A 24,953-nucleotide genomic window follows, 5' to 3' on the forward strand; every position below is an offset into this window, starting at 1 on the left:
AGCCTCAGGTATTTTTTTTCCGTTTTTTCATTTTTAATTTTTATGGGTACATAGTAGGTGTATATACTTATGGGTTACATGAGACGTTTTGATACAGGCCTGCAATGTAAAATAACCATATCATGGAGAACGACATATCCATCCCCTCAAGCATTATCCTTTGTGTTACAAACAACCTAACTATACTCTTTTAGTTATTTTAAATGTACAATTAAGTTACCATTGACTGTAGTCACTCTTTTGTTTCTTAATAACAACACAAAACAGACCAAGCCAGAAGTCCAAGTTCAAGTTGCCAGCAGATTCACTGTCTGATGAGGGCTGGCTTCCCAGTTCACAGAAAGCACCATCTTGCTACAACCTCACATGGCGGCAAGAGTGAATAAGCTTTCTGGGGCCTCTTTTATAAGAACACTAGTTGCATTCATAAGGAGTCTGCCCTCACGACATGGGCACCTCCCCAAAACCTCGCCTTCCTACTGATACAAACTTGTGAGTTAGGATTTTCAACAAGAGTATAAGAGCAACTTGAATTTAGGCATAGAATATTTTCGTCTTCCTCAAAAGTGTCATTTTTCCTTTGTGTGGCAAATTTTCTACCCTCTTCCAAATTCATGGCTTCAGTCATTTTTTTACCAACGTTCTGTCACTGCTTATCTGTCTTTTCTAGAGATTAATATGCATATAATTATTCAGTAGACTTGTTTTATGTCTGGCTTCCTTTGGTCAGCATTCCTTTTTTAAAATTAATCTATGTTGCTGCTTGTATCAGTGGTTTGTTCAGTGTTTGTTGCTGGGAATGTGTACATTGTTTAAATAAAACCACCGTTTGTTTAACCATTTACCTATTTTTAGGCATTTGGGTTTTGTTACAGTTAAGGAATATTATGAATAAAGCCAAAACAAAGTTTTGTAACAGTCTTGTACCAAACATATGTCCAGTTACCTAGATATATGTTTCCATCTCACTCGGATAAATATCTAGGAGTCGGATTGATGAATTGTATGGTAAGTACACGTCTAAATAGATGAGCCGTCCTGAATTACATTTTCACCAGCAGTGTATGAAAGTTCCAGTTCATGTTGATTTTCATTTCTGAGTTTCTTTCTGAATTTAAATTTTTAGTTTTGATATATGTTTGAATTTATTCTTAATTTTTTAGCTCTAAAGTATTAAATATATTTATCATATTTTAGTTATCACTATAAATAACATTTTTACAATCCTTTGAAATTTTACATACTTGTATTTTATTTTAGCTTCATTCCAATTTTTTAAAATTTTTACTTTCTTTAGATAGCTTAATTAGCATTTACCACCTGAATGGTTTTAAAAGTTCTTTATCTATTTCAAGTTCTTTTCTATAATTTGTTCATCTGTAGACTAAGCTAATAAGCTCCTAAGTATTTCTATTTTAATGTTAGTTGTCTATTATTATTTTTTGTCAGGTTTATTCTTGTATTACCTTCAATAAAATGAATATTGTTTTTCAACAATTCTGATAAACCATGTAGGTATGAAAGGTTCAACAACAATCACATCTGCAGTAAATTCAAATCCATAATCATTACTTAAAATACATAGTCCCTAAAATCCTTAAATTCACTTACAAAGGAGACCCATAAAATAGTTATTTTTTACTCAGTCATTCAAAGGCTTAGTGAGACACAGGAAAATACCTGAATTAGGCCTTCTCTAAACATGTATGCAGCTCCCCAAGGGTACAAAGGACATTTTTATTAGAAGATTTAGTTCCTTCATGGGTAATCAAAGTTTAAGACATAGAAATGTCTGTTCTCCAAAACTAATCTTTTTGTTTCCCCTGTAGGAATTGTTTGCAGAAAAAGACTCCTCCATTAAAAAATAAAATAGCTGTGCTACATTTCAATGCAAATAGGTAAATTTTCTGTCCAATGATGTGAAGTATTTCCTTAGCCCATATTCAAACTCCTGGTTCACCAAACCAAGAAAGCTGGAATATGACATATATTTAAATAATATGTAAATTTATAATATTTGGACAGTACAAACTATCGTGGAAAATATTGATGAATTTTACATTAAAATGTCTTACTAGACTTTTAATCAGGTGATAAGATAAAGTAAGCAGAAGACAAGCCGTGCATGGAGAGAAGATATCTGCAACTCATGAAATTGACTAAAGAATATTACCCAAAATACACAGAGAATGAAGCAACTGGAACACAGCAGATACAGTTGCGCTAGAAATTTTTAAAAAGAGTGGTAGAGTGCTCAAAATTGTTAATATATGAAAACTTGCAACAAAATATCAGCGAATACCAAATATTTATAAGAATAAAAAGCTACAGATAACTTATACCCTAATGACATCTGTCTACATTTGTAAATTCATTCTGAAGATATTTATCACTCTTTCAAACATTGAAAGAATATTTACTTACTATCCAGAAATTTCAATGTGGTACAGCTCAGAGAATGTGCACAACAGCAGCGAAGTGGAAAACATCAGTAGCAGGGTTTTATGATTCCATAAAAAAAAAAGTAAAACAAGTGTCTGTGGGTAGGTAAATGAACACATGCTGTGTACTCATAAGCTGGAGTATAATTTAGAAGTGAAAATTATTTTACTACTGTTATAGGCAGCCACATAGGTGAATTTCAGAAACAGATTATGAAGTGAAAAAATACAGAAATTGTGAAAACATTTTATAAAGTTAAAAATCATACAATAAAAAAAACTATGTGTTTTGGGGGTATACATATTAAGACATAATAAAACTATAACCAAAGAGAGAAAATGATCAACTCCATAGTAAGATTTTTGTTAATGTTTGTTGTACTAAGGGAGAAGAAGGAAACTGCATCGAAAGACACAGGTGATTCACAACATGAGTAATGTTCTCACGCTTAATTTACATGAGACATATATAACTATTTTACTATTCATAGTAATTGTCTTAGTCTGTTCACTATAATGAATACCATTAAATGAGTATATTACAGACAACATAAATTTATTTTTCACATTTCTGGAGATTGGGATTGAGTGTCTGGTGAAGGCCCTCTTTCTCAGTCAGAGAAGATGTCTTCTCACATGGTGGAAAGAGCTGGTGTTCTTTAGCCTCTCTCGTGAGGGTACTCACTAATCCCCTTTGTGAAGGCTCTGCCCTCATAACCTAATCAAATCCTACAAGTTTCACCTTCCTAATATTATCACCTTAGGAGTTAGAATTTCAACATATGAATGTTGGAGGACACAAATATTCAGACCTTAAGAGTAACTTACATTTCAAATTCGAGAGATTTAATCCTGATATACTATTTATTGTAAGGTACATCCTTAATTCAGATATGTTAAAACTGAAGAAAGGTACATTTTAATATTAATACAGTATTTTTACACTAATGATATACTTTATTATCAAAATTGTGAAACAATCTTTTTGTCTAACTTATTTAGTATCATTAATGCATATTTTTATTAATGTATTATAATTAAAAATATGATATATCTTTCTATCACTCAAAACAATAAAATGTATTTTTCCTAAAAGTCCAATTTTTGGCCAGGCGCAGGGGCTCACACCTGTAATTCCAGCCCTTTGGGAGGCCAAGGCGGGCTGATCATGAGGTCAGGAGTTCAAGACAAGCCTGGCCGACATAGTGAAACCTGGTCTCTACTAAAAATACAAAAAATTAGCCAGGCGTGGTGGTGGGCACCTGTAATCGCAGCTACTTGGGAGGCTGAGGCAAGAGAATCGCTTGAACCCAGGAGGTGGAGGTTGCCTTGAGCCGAGATCAGGCCATTGCACTCCAGCCCTGGCAACAGTGTGAGACTCTGTCTCAAAAAAAAAAAAAAAAAAAAGTCCAATTTTTGTTTTATATTATACTTCAGCTGGAACACAAGAAAAAGTTATCTAACTACAATTTCACATTTAATATTCTATTGTGCTGTGCTCCTTATACTGGACTTTTACAGAAAATAGCATTTTCACAAGCCTTAGCTATCTAAGAGCATACGTGAATTTTTTAAATTTTTAATCAAAGATTTGCACCCTCAATTTTCTAAATTTCATAAGAAAATAGAATAATGTCCTTTAATTTTTTGTGTTTGAAGTTGTATCACCTGTCTGTGACAGGCCCTATGTCAAATTGCAAAAAGCCTTATGCTTATTAATTTAATAAACTTTTATCTCTATACAGGCAGTTAAAATATGTCTTGTTAAATCTACTGAAATGTAAGAATTTTAAATATTTTGTCTTTATCCAAAACTCTGTTAAAATAATTTCAGCAGAAAATATTGTCAAATTTCCAAGTAAACATATCACAATTATTCATACATTATGGATATTTGTTCTTTTTTAAAAATCTTTACATCTCATGCATTTCTTTGTCTATTATGCAACCACAGAGCATGCCCACTCTGTACAAGTACTATAAAGTGTGCCCATACAAGATGAAGAGTTGAATTAAAGGTGCAATGTCAGAGCCAGGCATTTGTGGTTGTGTATTTTACAATTAATTGGTGTAAAATGCTAATTTAAATCTGAATTAATATTCCTTTTCAAATATACTAAAATGTAATTGCAGTGTACACAGTACAAATAATATAAATGGCTTGCCCAATCTATTACTCTGCAAAAGAGTTAGTGTGATGACCAATTAATGTAAGCATTTAAATATAGTTATATTGCTTGGCATGCAGAACTAACTCAGAGAATGTTAAAGGTGTTATTAGAAACATTAATTTAACTCCCTCTGTAAATGACATACTATTATCATAAAATATAATATATGGTCACGAAAGAACACTTTAATAAAGTGTTGGTATAATTAGGGGGATTATGATAATGTGCCACTAATACAATGAGAAGTCTAATAGCACATTTTCTTTTTCTTATTTTTGAAATTATAAATACTGCATTTTATAAAACTGTTTCTGTATCTTCCTTGTATTATGTAATATACATATTCCATATATGCACATATTATACTGGCAATAGTCAAATTTTTGCTTCTTTTGTTTGATATTTTTATTCTGAATGTATAAAGTAAATAATGCCAATCAGCTCTAATATTAATACGGATTCATTTTTTGTCTTTCCACACAAAGTGAAATGAAAATCAAAACGCTCAAGGAAGCTGGTTGAAAATCAGAATGAACGAAGAAAAGAAAGACCAAACTTTTTTCTGGTTTTCCCAAACTTTGAACTAAGTTTACATATTTTTCTTGGTATCCAAGAAAAATAAATTAAAAATTAAATGCTTTATTTAATGTTCTTTAAAATATATTTGCTTTTTAGATATATCAATTAGCGTCCTACAGGAAGAAAATAGTGTTGATTTCTTTATTAACTCTTTTTTGTCCTAAACGAATACAATTCAATCACCAACAGCAAAACTCCTGAGTTTTTTTGATAGTTGCTAATAATATTGTATTGCATACACAGTACAATATTATAAAATAATTTAGAATACAATATAATTCAATAATATACAATTCAGTAATATTGTATTTGCACATGCAATAGCCAGTATAATTGGCTGATAATTCTGGATGAATTTATTCAAGAAAGAGAAGCAGATTTCATTATTTCCTGAAAGAAATTTATCATTTAAAAAGTACAACACCTCTAAGAATACTGCACATTTTAAAAGATTTTTGCAGTTTAGTTAGTTTGAATAGAAAAACATGTTCATTCTCAAATACCTAACCATTTCCAACTTTAAGCAGTCTGTATCATATATGTTTAAATATTTTGGAATGTTATTTATAAAACCTCTATTCACTAAAAGAGCAACTGAAGAATGAGAGGCCCACAGATTTAGCAATAAAATATGACTTTGAATTCTATTATTAGCTCTTAACTCTTAAACAGCAATTTTCCAGTAATTTCCAAATACTTTATCTTTAATTTTTCTTATAATCTACAAATTAATTGGCTCAGGAAAATAAGCTGAATGCTGAAAAAGAGCCAACAAATACTACAGGCTTTTTGTTTGTTTGAGACAGAATCTCGCTTGGTCGCCCAGGCTGGAGTGGGAGTGCAATGGCACGATCTTGGCTCACTGCAGCCTCCGCCTCCCAGTTTCAAGCGATTCTCCTGCCTCAGCCTCCTGAGTAGCTGAGATTACAGGCACGCACCACCACGCCCAGCTAATTTTTGTATTTTTAGTAGAGACCGGGTTTCACTATGTTGGACAGGCTGGTCTCGAACTCCTGACCTCGTGATCCACCGGCTTTGGCCTCCCAAAGGGCTGGGATTACAGGCATGAGCCACTATACCCAGCCTACTGCAGGTTTTATATTCACACTTTACAACCAAAAAGTGCTAAATCCTGGGCGATTATGATCAGAAATTACTTAAAATTACAATTATTAATGTTTAAGAGAGAACTTCGTCTTTAATATATGGGTGCATAATACTCTAAGAAAATATATCACTCTGACTTTTTACAGCCAACATATTAAGAACATTCAAAATCAAATGGAGATGATCTTAGTCCCAAGATGCTACAAACAAAAAAGAGAAAGAAGAGATTCCCTGCTGAAACTCCAAACAAATGTATCAAAGCTTACCCTTTCCCTTTTCCTTTAAACTAACCTCTATTGTCTATTCTAAAATGAGGGTTGTTTTAGTGATTGTGAACTAGAATGTGGTTACGATAGCAGTTTTAATTTAGATATGTGCTGGTCCTATGAAATTAAAAGCTTGATTTACTTTGGAGTCATAGATTAACCTGTGGCTACTAATTTGCAGCACGAGATCAATAATACCTAACATTCTATAAACCAAACTATTGTTAAGTCATTAGCACTTTATGCAATTGACTGTAGGAAGACCGAAAAGTTGTGTGGGTTAGAAGGGCCATTTTCAGCAGCCGTTTTCAGTTCTTTATACTGTCTTACAAAAATCACTCCATTAGTGACTATAGAGGCATTATTAATAATTATAAATAATTAATGATACTTTAAAACTTTATTTGCTATCTGAAAATAATATGACCTTGATATATTATCTGCTAAGTCTGTTTTGCAAACTTGGAAAATAAATTAGGTATCACTGGAGTATTTTATTTTAGCACTCTCAAAATTAGGAAGAGTTGATACCGTATCAAATTTAAGCTGATTTTCCTATGCTTGGCTGACACAACACTTCTAATTTCGATGTCCAATTTTAGAGCAGTCGAGTTCACTTGTTTTCATTACCAAGTTAAATATACATATAACAGAATATCAGTTCCAGTGTGCATGTCATAGAAATGTTTTCACAGGTACATCCAAATTAACAACAGCACTGACAGAAAACAGCACAGGATTCATGAACAGTAGAGTGGATAAAGTCATTGCTGTATATTTTTCCTGGGAAGTGCTTTCTGGAGGTGAAAATGAACAAAGTTCAGAGAATGAATCTACTTGAATAAAAATCACAGTTGTACCAATTTACATTCTGAACAATAGCACTTTTTATTGAGTCATCTTCTTTTTTTTAATATTTTATTTCAGTAGGTTTGGGGGTACAGGGTTTTTTATTTTGTTTTTGTTTTTGTTTTTCTTTTTACATGGGTAAGTTCCTTAGCGGGGATTTCTGAAATTTTGGTGCACTTGTCACCTGAGCAGTGTACACTGTTTCCAATATGTATTTTTTTTATCCCTCACTGTTTCCAATATGTAATTTTTTTTATCCCTCACTGTTTCCAATATGTATTTTTTTTTTATCCCTCACCCCACTCCTCTCCTTCCCCCTGAGTCTCCAAAGTCCCTTGTATCATTCTATGCCTTTGCATCCTCATGGATTAGCTCCCACTTACAAGTGAAAACATACGATATTTAGTTTTCCGTTCCTGAGTTACTTTGCTTAGATTAATGTTCTCCAACTCCATTCAGGTTGCTGTGAATGCCATTGTTTTCTTCTGTTTCATGGATGAGTAGCATTCCATGGTGTATATATAACACATTTTCTTTATCCACTCATTGGTTGATGGGCAATTAGGTTGGTCCCATATTTTTGCAATTGCAATTGTGCTGCTATAAACATGTATGTGCATATGTCTTATTCATATAATGACTTCTTTTTCTTTCAATAGATATCAAGTAGTGGGATTGCTGAATGAAATGGTAGCTCTACATTTAGTTCTTTAAGGAAACTCCATACTGTTTTTCATAATGTTTATATTAGTTTACATTCCCACTAGCAGTGTAAAAGTGTTTCTTTTTTACCACACCCACACCAATTATCAATTATTTCTTTGATTTTTTTTATTATGGCCATTCTTGCAGGAGTAAGATCACATCTAATTGTGGCTCTAATTTGCGTTCTCCTGATAATTAGCGATGCTAAGCATTTTTTTCATATGTTAGATGTTTGTATATCTTCTTTTGAAAATTTATTCATATGATTTGCCAACTTTTTGATAGGATTATTTGTCTTTTTCTTGCTGATTTGAGTTCCTCATAGATTCTGGATATTAGTCCTTTGACAGATGCATAGTTTGTGAATATTTTTCCCCCTCTGTGCGTTGTTTACTTTGATGTTTATTTATTTTGCCATGAAGGAACTTTTGTGGTTTCAGATCTTGGACTTAAGTCTTTGATCCATCTTGAGTTGATTTTTGTATAAGGTGAGAGATGAGAATCCAGTTTCATTCTATATGTGTCTTGCCAGTTTTCCCAGCACAATTTATTGAATAGAGTGTCCTTTCCCCACTTTATGTTTTTGTATACTTTGTTGAAGATCTGTTGGCTGTAAGTATTTGAATTTACTTCTGGGTTCTTTATACTGTTCCATTGGTCTACATGCCTATTTTTGTGCCAGTACCATGCTGTTTTGGTAACTATAGCCTTGTATTATAATTTGAAGTTGGGTAATGTGATGCCTCCAGATTTGTTCTTTTTACTTAGTATTGCCTTGAATATGTGGGTTCTTCTTTGGTTCCATATGAATTTTTGCATTGTCTTTTCTAGTTTTCTGAAGAATTATGATGGTATTTTGATGGGAATTGCATTGAATATGTAGATTGCTTTTGGCAATATGGTCATTTTCACAATACTGATTCTACCCATTCATGAACATTGGATGTGTTTCCATTTGTTCGTGTCATCGGTGATTTATTTCAGGAGTATATTGTAGTTTTCCTTGTAGAGACATTTTATCTACTTTGCTAAGTATATTCCTAAGTATTTTGTTTTTTTATTTTTTTTTGCGGTCATTGTGAAAGGGATTGAGTTCTTGATTTTTATTGTCAGCTTTCTCATTGTCAGTGTATAGCAGTGCTACTGACTTGTTTAAATTTATTTTGTATCCTGAGACTTTATTGAATTCATTTAATAGAATAGTGCCTCAAATCTCAGTACTAATGTTGAATGTAAATTGCCTAAATGCTCCACTTAAAAGATATATAATGGCTAGCCATAGGCAGAAGATTGAAGTTTGACCCCTTCCTTACACCATATGCAAAAATCAACTCAAGGTGGATGACAGACTTAAATGTGAAACCTCAAACTATGAAAATCCTGGAACACAACCTAGGCAATACCATCTTGGACATAGGAATGGGCAAAGATTTTATAAAAGACACCAAAAACAATCATGACAAAAGCAAAAATTGACAAGTGAGATCTAATTAAACTTAAGAGCTTCTGCACAGCAAAAGAAACCATCAACAGAGTAGACAGACAACCTACAGAGTGGGAGAAAATATTTGCAAACTACGCATCTGGCAATGGTCTAATATCCAGCATCTATAAGGAACTTAAACACATTTACAAGAGAAAAACACACAACCCCATTAAATGTGAAACCTCAAACTATAAAAACCCTGGAAGAAAACCTAGGCAATACCATCCTGGACATAGGAATGGGCAAAGATTTTATAAGACACCAAAAACAATCATGACAAAACAAAAATTGACAAGTGGGATCTAATTAAACTTAAGAGCTTCTGCACAGCAAAAGAAACTATCAACAGAGTAAACAGACAACCTACAGAGTGGGAGAAAATATTTGCAAACTACGCATCTGGCAATGGTCTAATATCCAGCATCTATAAGGAACTTAAACAAATTTACAAGAGAAAAACACACAACACCATTAAAAAGAGGGCAAAGGACATGAATAGGCAGTTCTCAAAGGAAGACGTGGCCAGGAGCATATGAAAAATAGCTCATTATCACTGGTTATTAGAGAAATGCAAATCAAAAGCACAATGAGATACCATCTCATACCAGTCAGAATGGCCATTATTAAAAAAAAATCAATAAGTAACAGACGCTGGCAAGGTTGTAGAGAAAAGGGAACAATTATACACTGTTGGTGGGAGTGTAAATTACTTTAACCATTGTGGAAAGCACTATAGTGATTCCTCAAAAAGCTAAAAGCAGAACTACCATTTGATTCAGCAATCCCATTACTAGGTGTATACCCAGAGGCATATAATTCAGTCTACCATAAAGACACATACACACAAATGTTCATTGCAGCACTATTCGCAATAGCAAAGACATGAAATCGACCTAAATGCCCACCAATGACAGACTGGTTAAAGAAAATTTGGTACATATACACGAAGAAATACAATGCAGCCATAAAAAATAACAAGATTATGTCTTTTATGGGAACGTGGATGGAACTGGAGGCTATTATTCTTAGCAAACTGGTGCAGAAACAAAAAAACAAAATACTGCACATTCTCATTTAGAATTAGGAGGTAAATAATAAGATCTTATGAACAAAAAGAAGCAACAGACACTGGGGTCTATTTGAAGGGGAAGGGAGAGGAGGGAAAGGAGCAGAAAAGTTAACTATTGGGTAGTGGGCTTAATACCTGAGTGATGAAATAATATGTACAACAAACCTCCATGACACGTGTTTACCTACGTAACAAACATTCACATGTATTTCCAAACCTAAAATAAGAGTTTTTTTTTTTTAAGATACAGAATGGCAGAATTACAAAATACCACCAAGTATCTTCTGTCTTCAAGAGGCTCACCTAACACATAAAGACTCAACATAAACTTGGCCAGGCATGGTGGCTCACACCTGTAATCCTAGTACTTTGGGAGGCTGAGTGGGGCAGATCACAAGATCAAGAGATCAAGACCATCTTGGCTAACACGGTGAAACCCTGTCTCTATTAAAAATACGAAAAATTAGCCGGGCATGGTGGCACGTGCCTGTAATCCCAGCTACTCAGGAGGCTGAGGCAGGAGAATCACTTGAACCTGGGAGGCGGAGGTTGCGGTGAGCTGAGACCACTCCACTGCATTCCAGCCTGGGTGACAGAGTGAGACTCTGTCTCAAAAAAAAAAAAAAAAAAAAAAAAATAGACTCACATAAACTTAAGGTAAAGGGGTAGAAAAAGATACTCTACTTAAATAGAAATCAAAATTGACTAGTAGTAGATGTTCTGGTACCAGACAAAACAGGCTTTAAAGCAAATACAGTAAAAATAGGCAAAGAAGGACATTATATAATAATAAAGGGATTAGTCCAACAGGAAGATATTACAATCCTAAACACATATGCACCTAACACTGGAGCTTCCAAATTTATAAAACAATTACTACTAGACCTAAGAAATGAGATAGACAGCAACACAATAATAGTGGGGGACTTCAGTACTCCACTGACAGCACTAGGCAGATCATCAAGACAGAAAGCCTACAAAGACACAATGGACTTAAACTACACCCTAGAACAAATAGACTTAACAGATATTTACAGAACTTTCTACCCAACAACTGCAGAATATACATTCTTCTCTTTAGTGCATGGAACATTCTCCAAGATAGATCACATGACAGTCCACAAAACAATTCTCAATAAATTTAAGAACATCAAAACTATATCAAGCATCTTCTCAGACCACAGCGGGATAAAAGTGGTAATCAACTTCAGAAGGAACCCTCAAAACCGTGCAAATACATGGAAATTAAATAATCTGCTTTTGAATGATCTTTGTGTTAACAATGAAATCAAGATTGAAATTTAAGAAATTTTTTGGAATGAGTGATAATAGTGACACAACGTATCAAAACCTGCAGGATACAGCAAAAGCAGTGCTAAGAGGAAAGTTCATAGCATTAAACACGTACACAAAAAAGTCTGAAAGAGCACAAATAGACAATCAAATGTCACAACTCAAGGAACTAGAGAAACGAGAACAAACTAAACCCAAACCCAGTAGAAGAAAAGAAATAACAAAAGTCAGAGCAGAACTAAATGAAATTGAAATGAGAAAATAGAAAAGATAAATGAAAAAAAACTGGTTATTTGAAAATAGTAAACAAAAATCTGAAACAAAAAGCTAGTTATTTGAAAAGGATAAACAAAATTGATTGACCATTAGTAAGATTAACCAAGAAAAGGAGAGAGAAGATTCAAATGTGCTCAATTGGGAATAAAATGGGAGATATTATAGCTGATACCACAGAAATATAAAAGACAATTGAAGGGTGTTATGAACACCTTTGTGTGCACAATCTAGAAAATCAAGAGGAGATGGATAAATTCCAGCTTTTTATTTCATTGAAACGATTCCAAAAGTTAGAGAAAGAGAGAATCCTCCCTAAATCATTTTATAAAGCCAGTATCAACCTAATACCAAAAGCAGGAAAGGACATAACAACAAAAAAATTAAACTACAGACCAATATCCCTGATGAACATAGATGAAAAATGCTCAAAAAATACTAATAATAGGTGACTGAATCCAACAGCTTATCAAAAAGGTAATATACCATGATGAAGCAGATTTCATACCAGGGTTGATTTAACATATGCAAGTCAATAAATGTGATCCATTATATAATAAGAATTAAACACAAAAATCATATGATCATCTCAGTAGATGCAGAAAGAGGCTTTTGTCAAAATCCAGCATCCCTTTATGATAAACATCCCCAACACAATCGGCATAGAAGAGCCATACCTCAAAGTAATAAAAGTTATCTATGACAAACCCACAGCCAACATCATACTGAATGGGGAAAAGTTGAAATCATTCCCCTGAGAACTGGAACAAGACAAGGATGCCCACTTTTACCATCTCTATTCAACAGTACAGAAAGTCCTAGTCAGAGCAATCATACAAGAGAAAGAAATAAAGGGCATCCAAATCAGTAAAGAGGAAGTCAAACTCTCGCTGTTTGCTGATGATATGATTGTATACCTACAGAATCCTAAAGACTCATCCAAAAAGCTCCTAGATTTGATAAATGAGTTCTATTGAGTTGTCTTTCTACTAGAGAGTGTACAGGTTTTTTTTGGGTTATCTGTATACTTCAATTACAAACATTTTCTCCTAATTTGTGGCTTGTCTCTCAACTTCTTTTATATTCTCTTTATGATTAAGAATATTTTATTTTAAAGTTTTCAAATTTATCATTTTTTCATTTTTCATATTTTTATTTCATTTAAAGATGTGTTTATTGTCTGCTATCTTAAAATACACTTCTATATTGTCTTCCAAAATATTTTAAATTTTGTCTTACACAGTTTTGTTCCTAATATGTGTGTAACTAATTTTCCCCCTCTTGCATGTGATGTGCTAATAATCCTTAAAAGACCAAAGAAGAGACCTAATGGAAGTTAGAGTTTATGGCAATAAAGGTCAAGGTGACATTATTAAGAAAGTATTTTACATTAGCCTGATGTTGCAAAGTTTATGAGGGATGAAGAATGCAAAATTGTTATACGTTTATCCATGTGGAGGGAACAATTTTTCCCATGACCCTTTATTGATTATTACATCCTTTTTCACTGATTAGCAGTGCAAGTTACAGCATGTGTCAAGATCTGATACATTTATGGGTGCCTTTTACCATCTACCTACTGAGTTGATTAATGAATTTGTCTATCATGGTGCTAATGCCACACAGTGCTAAAACAGAAAAAAAAATTATTGTTCTAGAGTCCCTTCTCCTTGCTGGGAATTAAATTCCAATGTTTTCCAAATAATCCTGATGTTGGTCGTGTGATTCTTTCAAAATTTGGCCACTGATTGGAAAAGGCAAATGCTTAGTGGGGAAAATCAGTATCATAAGCTTGGCTCACTTGTCATGTATTTCTGTCCCTTTATGGTTTTGTCCTCCCAAATGTTTGTTGCTTTGGTAGCACTCCAATATTTATAGCCAGTTATTCACCATTTGCTCCTGTTCATCTTCTCTATTTGTTTTCAGTGAGGGAAATGGTTCAAAACAAATTTGTCCTCCATTACCAGAGAAACAACCAACTTGCCAATCTAATTGTTTCTCTATTTTCACTTCACTTATTATTTTAATTCTCTTTTTTTCAAATATATATGCCTGATTCATTACGTAGCCCATTTTAAAAATATTTTTATATTTTTAGTTCTTGTGGGTACTTAGTAGGTGTATATGTTTGTGGGGTGCATGAGATAATTTGATACAGGCATACACAATGCATAATAATCACATCATGGTAAATAGGGTATCCGTTACCTCAAGCATTTATCCTTTCTTTTGGTTACAAACAATCCAATTATACTGCTTTAGTTATTTAAAAGTGTACAATAAGTTATTGTTGTCTATAGACACCCTGTTATTCTATCAAATACTAAATCATATTCATTCTATTTTTTTATAGCCATTAACCATCTGCACTCGTCATTCTCAACTACCTTTCCAGCCTCTGGTAACTCATTTTACTCCCTATTTCTATGAATTCAATTGTTTCAATTTTTAGCTCCCACAAATTAATGAGAACATGCGAAATTTGTCTTTCTGTGCATGGCTTATTTCATGGAACATAGTGACCTCCAGTTGCATCCGCGTTGTTGCTAATGATAGGGTCTCATTGTTATTTATGTTATTTATGGCCAAATATTACTCAATTATGTAGATAAACTGCATTTTCTGTATTCATTAGTCTGTTGACAGACTGCTAAGTTGCTTCTTGGCTACTGTAAATAGTGGGAATGCAGATATCTTTTTGATAAACCAATTTTCTTTCTTTTGGTTATATACATAGCAGTGAGATTGCTGCATCATCTGGTAGTTCTATTTTTAGTTTTTTAAAGAACCTCCAAACTGATTTCCATAGTAGTTGTACTAATTTATATTCCCAAAAAGCGTGTGCAAGTGTTCCATTTTCTCCACATCCTCTCCAGCATTTGTTACTGCTTATCTTTCAGATAAAAGTCATTTGACTAGGGTAATATGACATCCCATTGTAGTTTGGATTTGCATTTCAATGATGGTGAGCACCTTTTCATATACCTGTTTGCCATTTGTATGTCTTCTTTTGGGAAATATCTTTTCAGATCTTTTATCCATTTTTTTATTGGATTGTTAGTTTTCTACAGAGCTGTTTGAACTCCTCATATATTCTGGTTATTAATTAATTTTCCAATGAATGTTTTGTAAATATTTTCTTTCATTCTGTGAATTTATTCATCACTTTGTTGATTGTTTTCTTTGCTATGCACAAGATTTTTCACTTTTTGTGATACTTTTTGATTATTTTTGTTTTGCCTATACTTTTGGGATATTACTCAAGAAATCTTTGCCCAGTCCAATATCCTGGAGATTTTCTCCAATGTTTCTTTTAGTAGTTTTGTAGTTTGAGGTCTTAAATTTAGGTCTTGAATCCATTTTTATTTGATTTTTGTAGGTCATGAGAGATAGGAATCTAGTTTCATTTCTCTGCATATGAATATCCAGTTTTCCCAACCCCATTTATTGAGGAGATTGTCCTCTCCTCAATGTGTGCTATTGACACTTTTGTTGAAAATGAGTTTACCATAGATATATGGATTTGTTCCTGGGTTCTCTATTCAATTCCTTTGGTCTATGTGTCTGTTTTTATGCCAGTAACATGCTGTTTTGATTACTGTAGCTCTGTAGTAAAATTTAAGTCAAGCAATGTGATTCTTTCAGTATTGTTCTTTTTGCCCAAGACAGCTTTACTGTTCTGGGTCTTTTGGGGTTCCATATAAATATTATAGTTTTTCTATTTATGTGAAGAATGTCATTGGTATTTGATTGCATTAAATTTGCAGATTGCTTGGGCAGTATGGACATTTTAACAGAATCAATTGTTCCAATTCATGAACATGGAATATCTTTCCATTTGTTTGTGTCTTCTTCAGTTTCTTTCATCAATGTTTTATAGTTTTCATTGTAGAGATTGTTCACTTTGCATAAGTTAATTCCCAGGTATTTAATTAAATAAAATTAAATAAGTAGCGACTGTAAATTGAATTTATTTTTATTTCTTTTTCAGATTATTTGCTATTGGCCTATAAAAATGCTACTGATTTTTAAAGGTTGATTTTATATCCTGAAACTTTACTGGTTTATCAGTTGTAAGAGTTTTCCAGTGGAGTCTTTAGGTTTTTTTAGATATAAGATTGTACCGGCCGGGCATGGTGGCTCACGCCTCTAATCCCAGCACTTTGGGAAGCCAAGGCAGGTGGATCACCTGAGGTCAGGAGTTAACAACCGGCCTGGCCAACATGGTGAAACTCCTCCTCTACTGAAAAGACAAAAACTTAGTCAGGCGTGGTGGTGGGTGCCTGTAATCCCAGCTACTCGAGAGGCTGAGAAAGGAAACTTGCTTGAACCCGGGAGGTGGAGGTTTCAGTGAGCCAAGTTTGCGCCATTGCACTCCAGCCTGGGCAACAAGAGGAAAACTCCGTCTCAAAAACAAAACAAAACAAAACAATATTGTACCATCTGCAAACAAGGATGATTTCACTTCTTCCTTTCTCATTTGGATGGTCTTTATTTCTATTGTCTGATTGCTCCAGCTAGGACTCTCAGCACTATGTTGAGTAACAGTGGTGAAAGTAAGCATCCTTGTTATGTTCGCCATCTTAGAGGAAAGGCTATTAGTTTTTTCCCCATTCAGTACAATGCTAGCTGTGGGTCTATCATATGTGACTTTTATTATGATGAGGTATGTTCCTTCTGTAACTAGTTTCTTGAGGATTTTTCAATAAAATATTTTATCAAATGCTTTTTCCGCATCAGTTGTATTGATCATATTGTTTTTGTCCTTCATTCTGTGGATATGACATATTGCATCGATTTGCATGCACTGAGCCATCCTTGATTCCCTAGGATAAATCCCACTTTGTCATGATGAATAATCTTTTCAATATGTTGTTGAATTTGATTTGCTAGTATGTCATTGAGGAATTATGCAACAATGTTAATCTGAGGTACTGGTATGTAGTTTTATTTATTTATTTTTTGATATGCCTTTTCCTGGTTTTGATATCAGGGCAATACTTGCCTCGTGAGTGAGTTTGGAAGTATTTTCTCCTCTTTTATGCTCTGAAATAGTTTGAGTAGTATTGGTATTAGTTCTTCTTTAAATGTTTGCTAAAATTCAACAGTGAAACTATTGGGTCTTACACTTTTCTTTGCCAGGAGATTTTATTATGGCTTTGATCTCATAATTTGTTACAGGTCTGTTTGGATTTTAAATTTCTTCATAGTTCAGTGTTGGTAAGTTGCATGTTTCTAGGAAATCATCCATTTCTTCTAGATTTTCCAATTTATGGATGTATAGTTGCTCATAGTAACCTCTAATGATCCTTTAAATTTCTACAGTATTGGTTGTAATGTCTTGTTTTTCATCTCTGATTTTATTTACTTAGGTTTTCTCTCTTTTTTTTTGTTAGCCTGACTAAAGGTTTATCAATTTTGTTTAGCTTTTCAAAAAAACTAACATTTTGTTTTATTGATTTTCGTATTTTTTGTTTCCGTTTATTTTATTTCTGCTCTGGTCTTTGATATTACTTTTCTTCTAATTTTGAGTTTGGTTTGCTCTTGCTTTTATTCTCCTTTAAGATGCATCATTAGGTTGTTTATTTGGAGATTTTCTACTTTTTTGGTGTAGGTGCTTGTAACTACAAACTTCTTTCTTAATACTGATTTTACAGTATCCCATAGGTTTCAATATGCTGTGTTTTCATCATCACTTTTTTCAATAAAATTTCCAATTTCCTTTTTAATTTCTTCATTGATCCACTGCTCATGCAGGAGCATATTGTTTAACTTCTATGTGTTTGTAGAATTTCTACATTTTCTATTTTTATTGATTTCTATTTTTATTCCATCATGGGCAGAAGATATCCTGAATATTATTTTAATTTTTTGGAATGTTTTAAGACTTTTTTTTTGTCTAACATACGGTTATGCTGTGTCTATTATTTTTTAATACATATTTAAATTTTTCCCCTAATTATTGACTCCCAAACAATCTTTCTTTTTTTTATTATTTTACATTAAGTTCTAGGATGCATGTGCAGAATGTGCAGGTTTGCTACATAGGTATACGTGTGCCATGGTAGTTTGCTGCACTTTGAGCCATCCTTTAAGTTCCCATCCTTTGCCCACTAACCCCAACAGTCCCTGGTGTGTGTTGTTCCCCTCCCTGTGTCTGTGTTATCATTGTTCAACTCCTACTTATGAGTGAGACCATGCAGTGTTTGTTTTGGCCCTTCCTGTATTAGTTTGCTGAGAATGATGGCTTCCAGCTTCACTCATGTCCTTGCAAAGGACAGGATCTCATTCCTTTTTATGGCTGCATAGTATTCCATAGTGCATATGTGCCACATTTTTTTTACCCAGTCTATCAATGACAGGCATTTGGGCTGGTTCCATGTCTTTGCTATTGTACATAGTGCTGCAGTAAACATAAGTGTGCATGTGTCTTTATAGTAGAATGATTTATATTCTTTTGAGTGTATGCCCAGTAATGGGATTGCTGGGTCAAATGATATTCCTGGTTCTAGAACCTTGAGGAATTGCCATACTGTCTTCCACAATGATTGAATTAATTCACATTCCCGCCAACAGTTTAAAAGTGTTCCTATTTCTCCACACCCTTGTCATTCTTTCTTGACTTTTTAATAATTCTATTCTTTCTTGACTTTTTAATAATTGCCATTATGACTGGTGTGAGATGGTATCTCAAAGTGGTTTTGATTTACATTTCTCTAATGATCAGTGATGATGAGCTTTTTTTCATATGTTTGTTGGCTGCTTAATGTCTTCTTTTGAGAAGTGTCTGTTCATATCATTTGCCCAGTTTTTGATGTGGTTGTTTGTTTGTTTTTTCTTGTATATTTGTTGAAGTTCCTTGTAAATTCTGGATATTAGACCTTTGTCAGATGGGTAGATTGCAAAAATTTTCTCCCATTCTATAGGTTGCCTGTTCACTCTGATGATAGTTTATTTTGCTGTTCAGAAGCTCTTTAGTTTAATTAGATCCCATTTGTCAATTTTGGCTTTTGTTGCAATTGCTTTTGGCATTTTCATCATGAAGGCTTTGCCCTGCCTATGAACTGAATGGTATTGCCTAGGTTTTCTTCTAGGGTTTTTATGTTTTTTGGTTTTTCATTGAAGGCTTTAATCCAACTTGAGTTAAGTTTTGCTGAGTTAAGGCATAAGGAAGCTGTCCAGTTTCAGTTTTCTGCATATGACTAGCCAGTTTTCCCAGCACCATTTATTGAATAGGAGATCCTTTCCCCATTGCTTGCTTTTGTCAGGTTTATCGAGGATCAGATGGCTATAGATGTGTGGAGTTATTTATGAGGTCTCTGTTCTGTTCCATTGGTCTACATGTCTGTTTTGGTACCAGTACCATGATGTTTTGGTTAATGTAGCCTTGTAGTGTAGTTTGAAGCCAGGTAGAATGATGCCTCCAGTTTTGTTGGTTTTGCTTAGGTTTATCTTGGCTATACGGGGTCCTCTTTGATTTCATATGAAATTTAAATTAGTTTTTTTTCTAATTCTGTGAAGAATGTCAATGGTAGTTTGATGAGAATAGCATTGAATCTATAAATTACTTTGGGCAGTGTGGCCATTTTCATGATACTGATTATTCCTATCCATGAGGATGGAATGTTCTTCCATTAGTTTGTGTCCTCTACTATTTCTTTGAGCAATGGTTTGAGGTCCTTAATATCTCTTTTTAGCTGTGTTATTAGGTATTTTATAACCCTTTCTAGTTACTGTGAATAGGAGTTCATTCTTGATTTGGCTGTCTGCTTCTCTATTGTTTGTGTAAAAGAATACTTGTGATTTATGCGCATTGATTTTGTATCCTGAGACAGCTGAAGTTGCTTATCAGTTTAAGGAGGTTCGGGGCTGAGATGACGGGGTTTTCTAAATATAAAATTATGTCATCTGCAAACAGAGACAATTTGACTTCCCCTCTTCCTATTTGAATGCTCTTTATTTATTTCTCTTGCCTAAGTGCCCTAGCCAGAACTTCCAATACTATGTTGAATGAGAGTGGTGAGAGAAGGGCATCCTTGCCTTGTGCCAGTTTTCAAAGGAAGTGCTCCCAGCTTTTGCCCATTCAATATGATATTGGCTGTGGGTTTGTCATAAATAGCTGTTATTATTTTGAGATATGTTCCATCAATACCTAGTTTATTGAGAGATTTTAACATGGAGGGATATTGGATTTTATCAAAGGCCTTCTCTGCATCTATTGAGATAAGCATGTGGTTTTTGTCATTGGTTCTGTTTATGTGATGGGTTCCTATTATTGATTTGCATATGTTGAACCAGCCTCGCACCCCAGGGATGAAGCCGACTTGATCGTGATGGATAAACTGTTTGATGTGCTGCTGGATTCGCTTTGTCAGTATTTTACTGAGGATTGATGTTCATCAGGGATATTGGCCTGAAGTTTTCTTTGTTTTGTTGTGTCTCTTCCCATTTTGGTATCAGGATGATGCTGGCTTCATAAAATGAGTTAGGGAGAAATCCCTCCTTTCAATCATTTGGAATAGTTTCAGAAGGAATGGTACCAGCTCCTCTTTGTACCTCTGGTAGAATTTGGCTCTGAATCCATCTGGTTCTAGGCTTTTTTTGGTTGGTAGGCTATTAGTTACTGCCTCAATTTCAGAACTTGTTATTGATCTATTCAGGGATTCAACTTCTTCCTGGTTTAGTCTTGGGGGGCCCAGGATTCATCTATTTCTTCTAGATTTTTTAGTTTATTTGTGTAGAGGTGTTTATAGTATTCCCTGATGGTAGTTTGTATTTCTGTGGTGTCAGTGGTAATATCTCCTTTACCATTTTTATTGTATCTATTTGATTCTTCTCTCTTTTCTTCTTTACTAGTCTAGCTAGTGGTCTATCCATTTTGTTAATTGTTTCAAAAAAGCAGATCCTGGATTCATTGATTTTTTGGAAGATTTTTTGTGTCTGTGTCTCCTTCATTTCTGCTCTGATCTTAGTTATTTCTTGTCCCCTGCTATCTTTTGATTAGTTTGCTATTGCTTCTTTAGTTCTTTTACTTGTGATGTTAATGTGTCAATTTGTAATCTTTCTAGCTTTCTGTTGTGGGCATTTAGTGTTTTAATTTTCCCTCTTAACACTGCTTTACCTGTGTCCCAGAGATCCTGGTTGTTTTCTCTTTGTTCTCATTGGTTTCAAAGAACTTCTTGATGTCTGCCTTAATTTCATTATTTACCCAAGAGTATTCAGGAGCAGGTGGTTCAATTTTCATGTAATTGTGTGGTTTTGAGTGAGTTTCTTAAGCCCAAGTTCTAATTTGATCGTACTGTGGTCTGAGAGGCTGTTATGATTTCAGTTTTTTTGCATTTGTTAAGGAGTGTTTTACTTCCAATTATGTGGTCGATTTTAGAATAAGAGCCATATTGCACTGAGAAGAATGTATATTCTGTTGATTGGAGGTGGAGAGTTCTGTAGATGTCTATGAGGTCTACTTGATCCAGAGCTGAGTTCAAGTCCTGAATATCCTTGTTAATTTTCTGTCTTGAATTGTCTAATATTGATAGTGGAATGTTAAAGTCTCCCACTATTATTGGGTGGTAGTCTAAGTCTGTTTGTAGGTCTCTAAGAACTTGTTTTACGAATCTGGGTGTTCCTATATAGGTGAATATATATTTAGAATAGTTAGCTCCTCTTGTTGAATTGTTACCTTTACCATTACATAATGCCCTTCTTTGTCTCTTTTGATCTTTTTGGTTTAAAGTCTGTTTTGTCAGAGACTAGGATTGCAACCCCTGTTTTTTTTTTTCTTTCCATTTGCTTGGTAAATTTTCCTCCATCCCTTTATTTTGATCCTATGTGTGTCTTTGCCTGTGAGATGGGTCTCCTGTATATGCACACCAATGGATCTTGACTCTTTATCCAATTTGCTAGTCTGTGTCTTTCAATTGAGGCATTTAGCCATTTACATTTAAGGTTAGTATTGTTATGTATGAATTTGATCCTGTCGTCATGATGCTATCTGGTTCTTCTGCACAGTGATGCAGTTTCTTCGTAGTGTGATTGGTCTTTATATTTTGGTGTGTTTTTGCAATGGCTGGTACTGGTTTTTCCTTTCCATACTTCATGCTTCTTTCAGGAATTCTTCCGAGGCAGGCCTAGTGGTAACGAAATCCCTCAGCATTTGCCTATCTGGGAAGGATTTTATTTTCTCTTCACTTATGAAGCTTAGTTTGGCAGGATATGAAATTCTGGGTTGAACCTTTCTTTCTTTAAGAATATTGAATGTTGGCCTCCAGTCTCTTCTGGCTTGTAGAGTTTCTGCTGAAAGGTCTGCTGTTAGTCTGATGGGTTTCCCTTAGCAGGTGACTTGGCCTTTCTCTCTGACTGCCCTTAACATTTTTTTCCTTCACTTCTACCTTGAAGAATCTGATGATTATGTGTCTTGGGGTTGATCTTCTTGTGGCGTATCTTAGTGGCATTCTCTGTATTTCTTGAAATTGCACGTTGGCCTGTCTTGCTAGGTTGGGGAAGTTCTTCTGGATAATATCCTGAAGTTTATTTTGCAGCTTGTTTCCATTCTCCCTGTCTCCTTCAGGATTGATTCTCCAATCAATCTCTGGTTTGGTTTTCTCACAAAGTCCCATATTTCTTGGAAGCTTTGTTCATTCCTTTCCATTCTTTTTTCTCTAGTCTTTTCTGTATGCCTTATTTCAGCAAAGTGGTCTTCACACTCTGATATCCTTTATTCTGCTTGGTCGATTCTGCAGTTGATACTGGTGTATGGTTCATGAAGTTCTCATGCTGTGTTTTTCAACTCCATCAGATCATTTATGTTTTTCTCTAAACTGGTTATTCTAGTTAGCAGCTCATGTAACCTTTTATCAAGGTTTTTACCTTCTTTGCATTGGGATAGAACATGCTCATTTAGCTCAGCATAGTTTTTTATTACCCATCTTCTGAAGCCTACTTCTATCAATTCGTCCATCTCATCCTCCGTCCAGTTCTGTGCCCTTGCTGGAGAGACACTGCAATCATTTGGAGGAGAAGTGGCACTCTGGCCTTTTGGATTTTCAGCATTTTTTCATGGATTCTTTCTTATCTTCATGAGTTTGTCTAGTTTTGGTCTTTGAGGCTGCTGTCCCTTGGATAGGGTTATAGTGAGGGCTTTTTTATTGTTGTTGTTGATGCTGTTGTTGTTGTTGTTGATGCTCTTCTGCAGGGCTGCTGCAGTTTGCTTGGGGTTCACTTCAGTCCCTATCCATCTGGTTCATTCCCACTCCTGGACAGCAAAGATGGGTGCCTTCTCCTTCTGAGATCTCTGACCTCAAGGGGCAACAACCTGATGCCAGTAGGATTTCTTCTGTATAGAGTGTCTGGCAACACCTGTTGGAAGGTCTCACCCTATTGGGTGGCATGGGAGACAGGACCTGTTTAATGAAGCACTTTGTCCCTTGGTGGAGGATGTGTGCTTTGCTGGGGGGAAACCCACTTATCTGGGCTGCCCAGATTCTCAGAACTACCAGGAGGAAAGGCTAAGCCTCCTGGTTTGCAGATACTGTGGCCACCCCTCCCTCTAGGGGCTCAGGCCCAGGGAGATCCAGGTTCTGTCCCTGAGCCTCTGGCTGGGGTTACTGGAGATCCTGTATGGAAGCCCTACCCAGTGACAGAGAATGAGTCAAGTCAGGCCTGAGGAGGCACTCTGGCCATAGTCTGCCACAGCCAGTGTGTTGCACTGTGGGGGACACGTCTTGGGACCAAGCTGTCCAGGCTCCCTGGCTCCAGCCGGGGAAAAGCATGTCCTGGAGTAATAGAGATGAATGTCACCCTTCCCCTGCCCAGGGAGCTTAGTGTGCTGGGCAGTTGTGAGTCTCAGTGCTGGCTGCTTCCCCTCCCCCAAAGAGCTCAATGGGCTTAGACAGAAGTCAGCCACAGCTGTGGTGCTGGTCACCCCTCCTCCTGGGAGCTTGGTAGGCTTAAGCAGATTCCAGCTGAGAGGCTGTTGAGAATCTGCATGGCTCTAGGGTTGGGATGCTAGGCCCCGGTGGTGTGAGTTTGCAAGTGGGACCTTCTGATCCGTGGGTTGCACAGTTCCATGGAAAAAGCATGGTTTCTCTCACTGAATAGCACACTCACTCACAGCCTCCCTTGGCAGAGGGGGGTGGGTGCTCCACTGCCTTGTGTGGCTCAAGGTGGGCCACCGCACCACATTACTCTTCCTTCCTCTCCATGGATCACGCCAGCCTGCTAGTCAGTTCTGATGAGAGAAGCTGTATAGCTTGGTTGCCAGCAAAGGATTCACATGATTATTATGGTTTTTTTCAATGCGAGCCTCCGTTCGTGGCTGTTTCTCCTTGGCCATCTAGACTCTGCCCCCGTATCTATTCTCGAGAATGATCCACGTGCTAAAGAGAAGAATATGTATTGTGTAGCCATTGAATAAAATGTTCTGTAAATATCTATTAGGTCAATTTGGTCTACAGTACAGATTAAGTCCAATGTTTCTTCTTGGATTATCTGTCTGAATGATCTGTCCAGTGCTGAAAGTGGGTGTTGAAGTCTCCAGCTATTATTGTATTGAGATTTATTTCTGCCCTTAGCTCTATTAATATTTGCAGTATATATCTGGGTGCTCCACTATCGGATATATATGCTTTAAATTATTATATGTTCTTGCTGAATCGACCCCTTTATCATTATATAATATATATTTTGCCTTGTTTGTTGTTTTTTGTCTTGAAGTGT

General features: G+C 35.2%; 1 pseudogene; it reads left to right on the forward strand.

Annotated features, from left to right (window-relative positions):
• Window positions 1-448: 448 nt before the first annotated feature.
• LOC134757976 (oxysterol-binding protein-related protein 9-like) overlaps window positions 449-24,953 on the forward strand; it is a 36,212-nt pseudogene continuing 11,707 nt past the window's right edge.

This window comes from Gorilla gorilla, chromosome 2, assembly GCF_029281585.2.
Source record: "Gorilla gorilla gorilla isolate KB3781 chromosome 2, NHGRI_mGorGor1-v2.1_pri, whole genome shotgun sequence".
Lineage (NCBI taxonomy): Eukaryota > Metazoa > Chordata > Mammalia > Primates > Hominidae > Gorilla > Gorilla gorilla.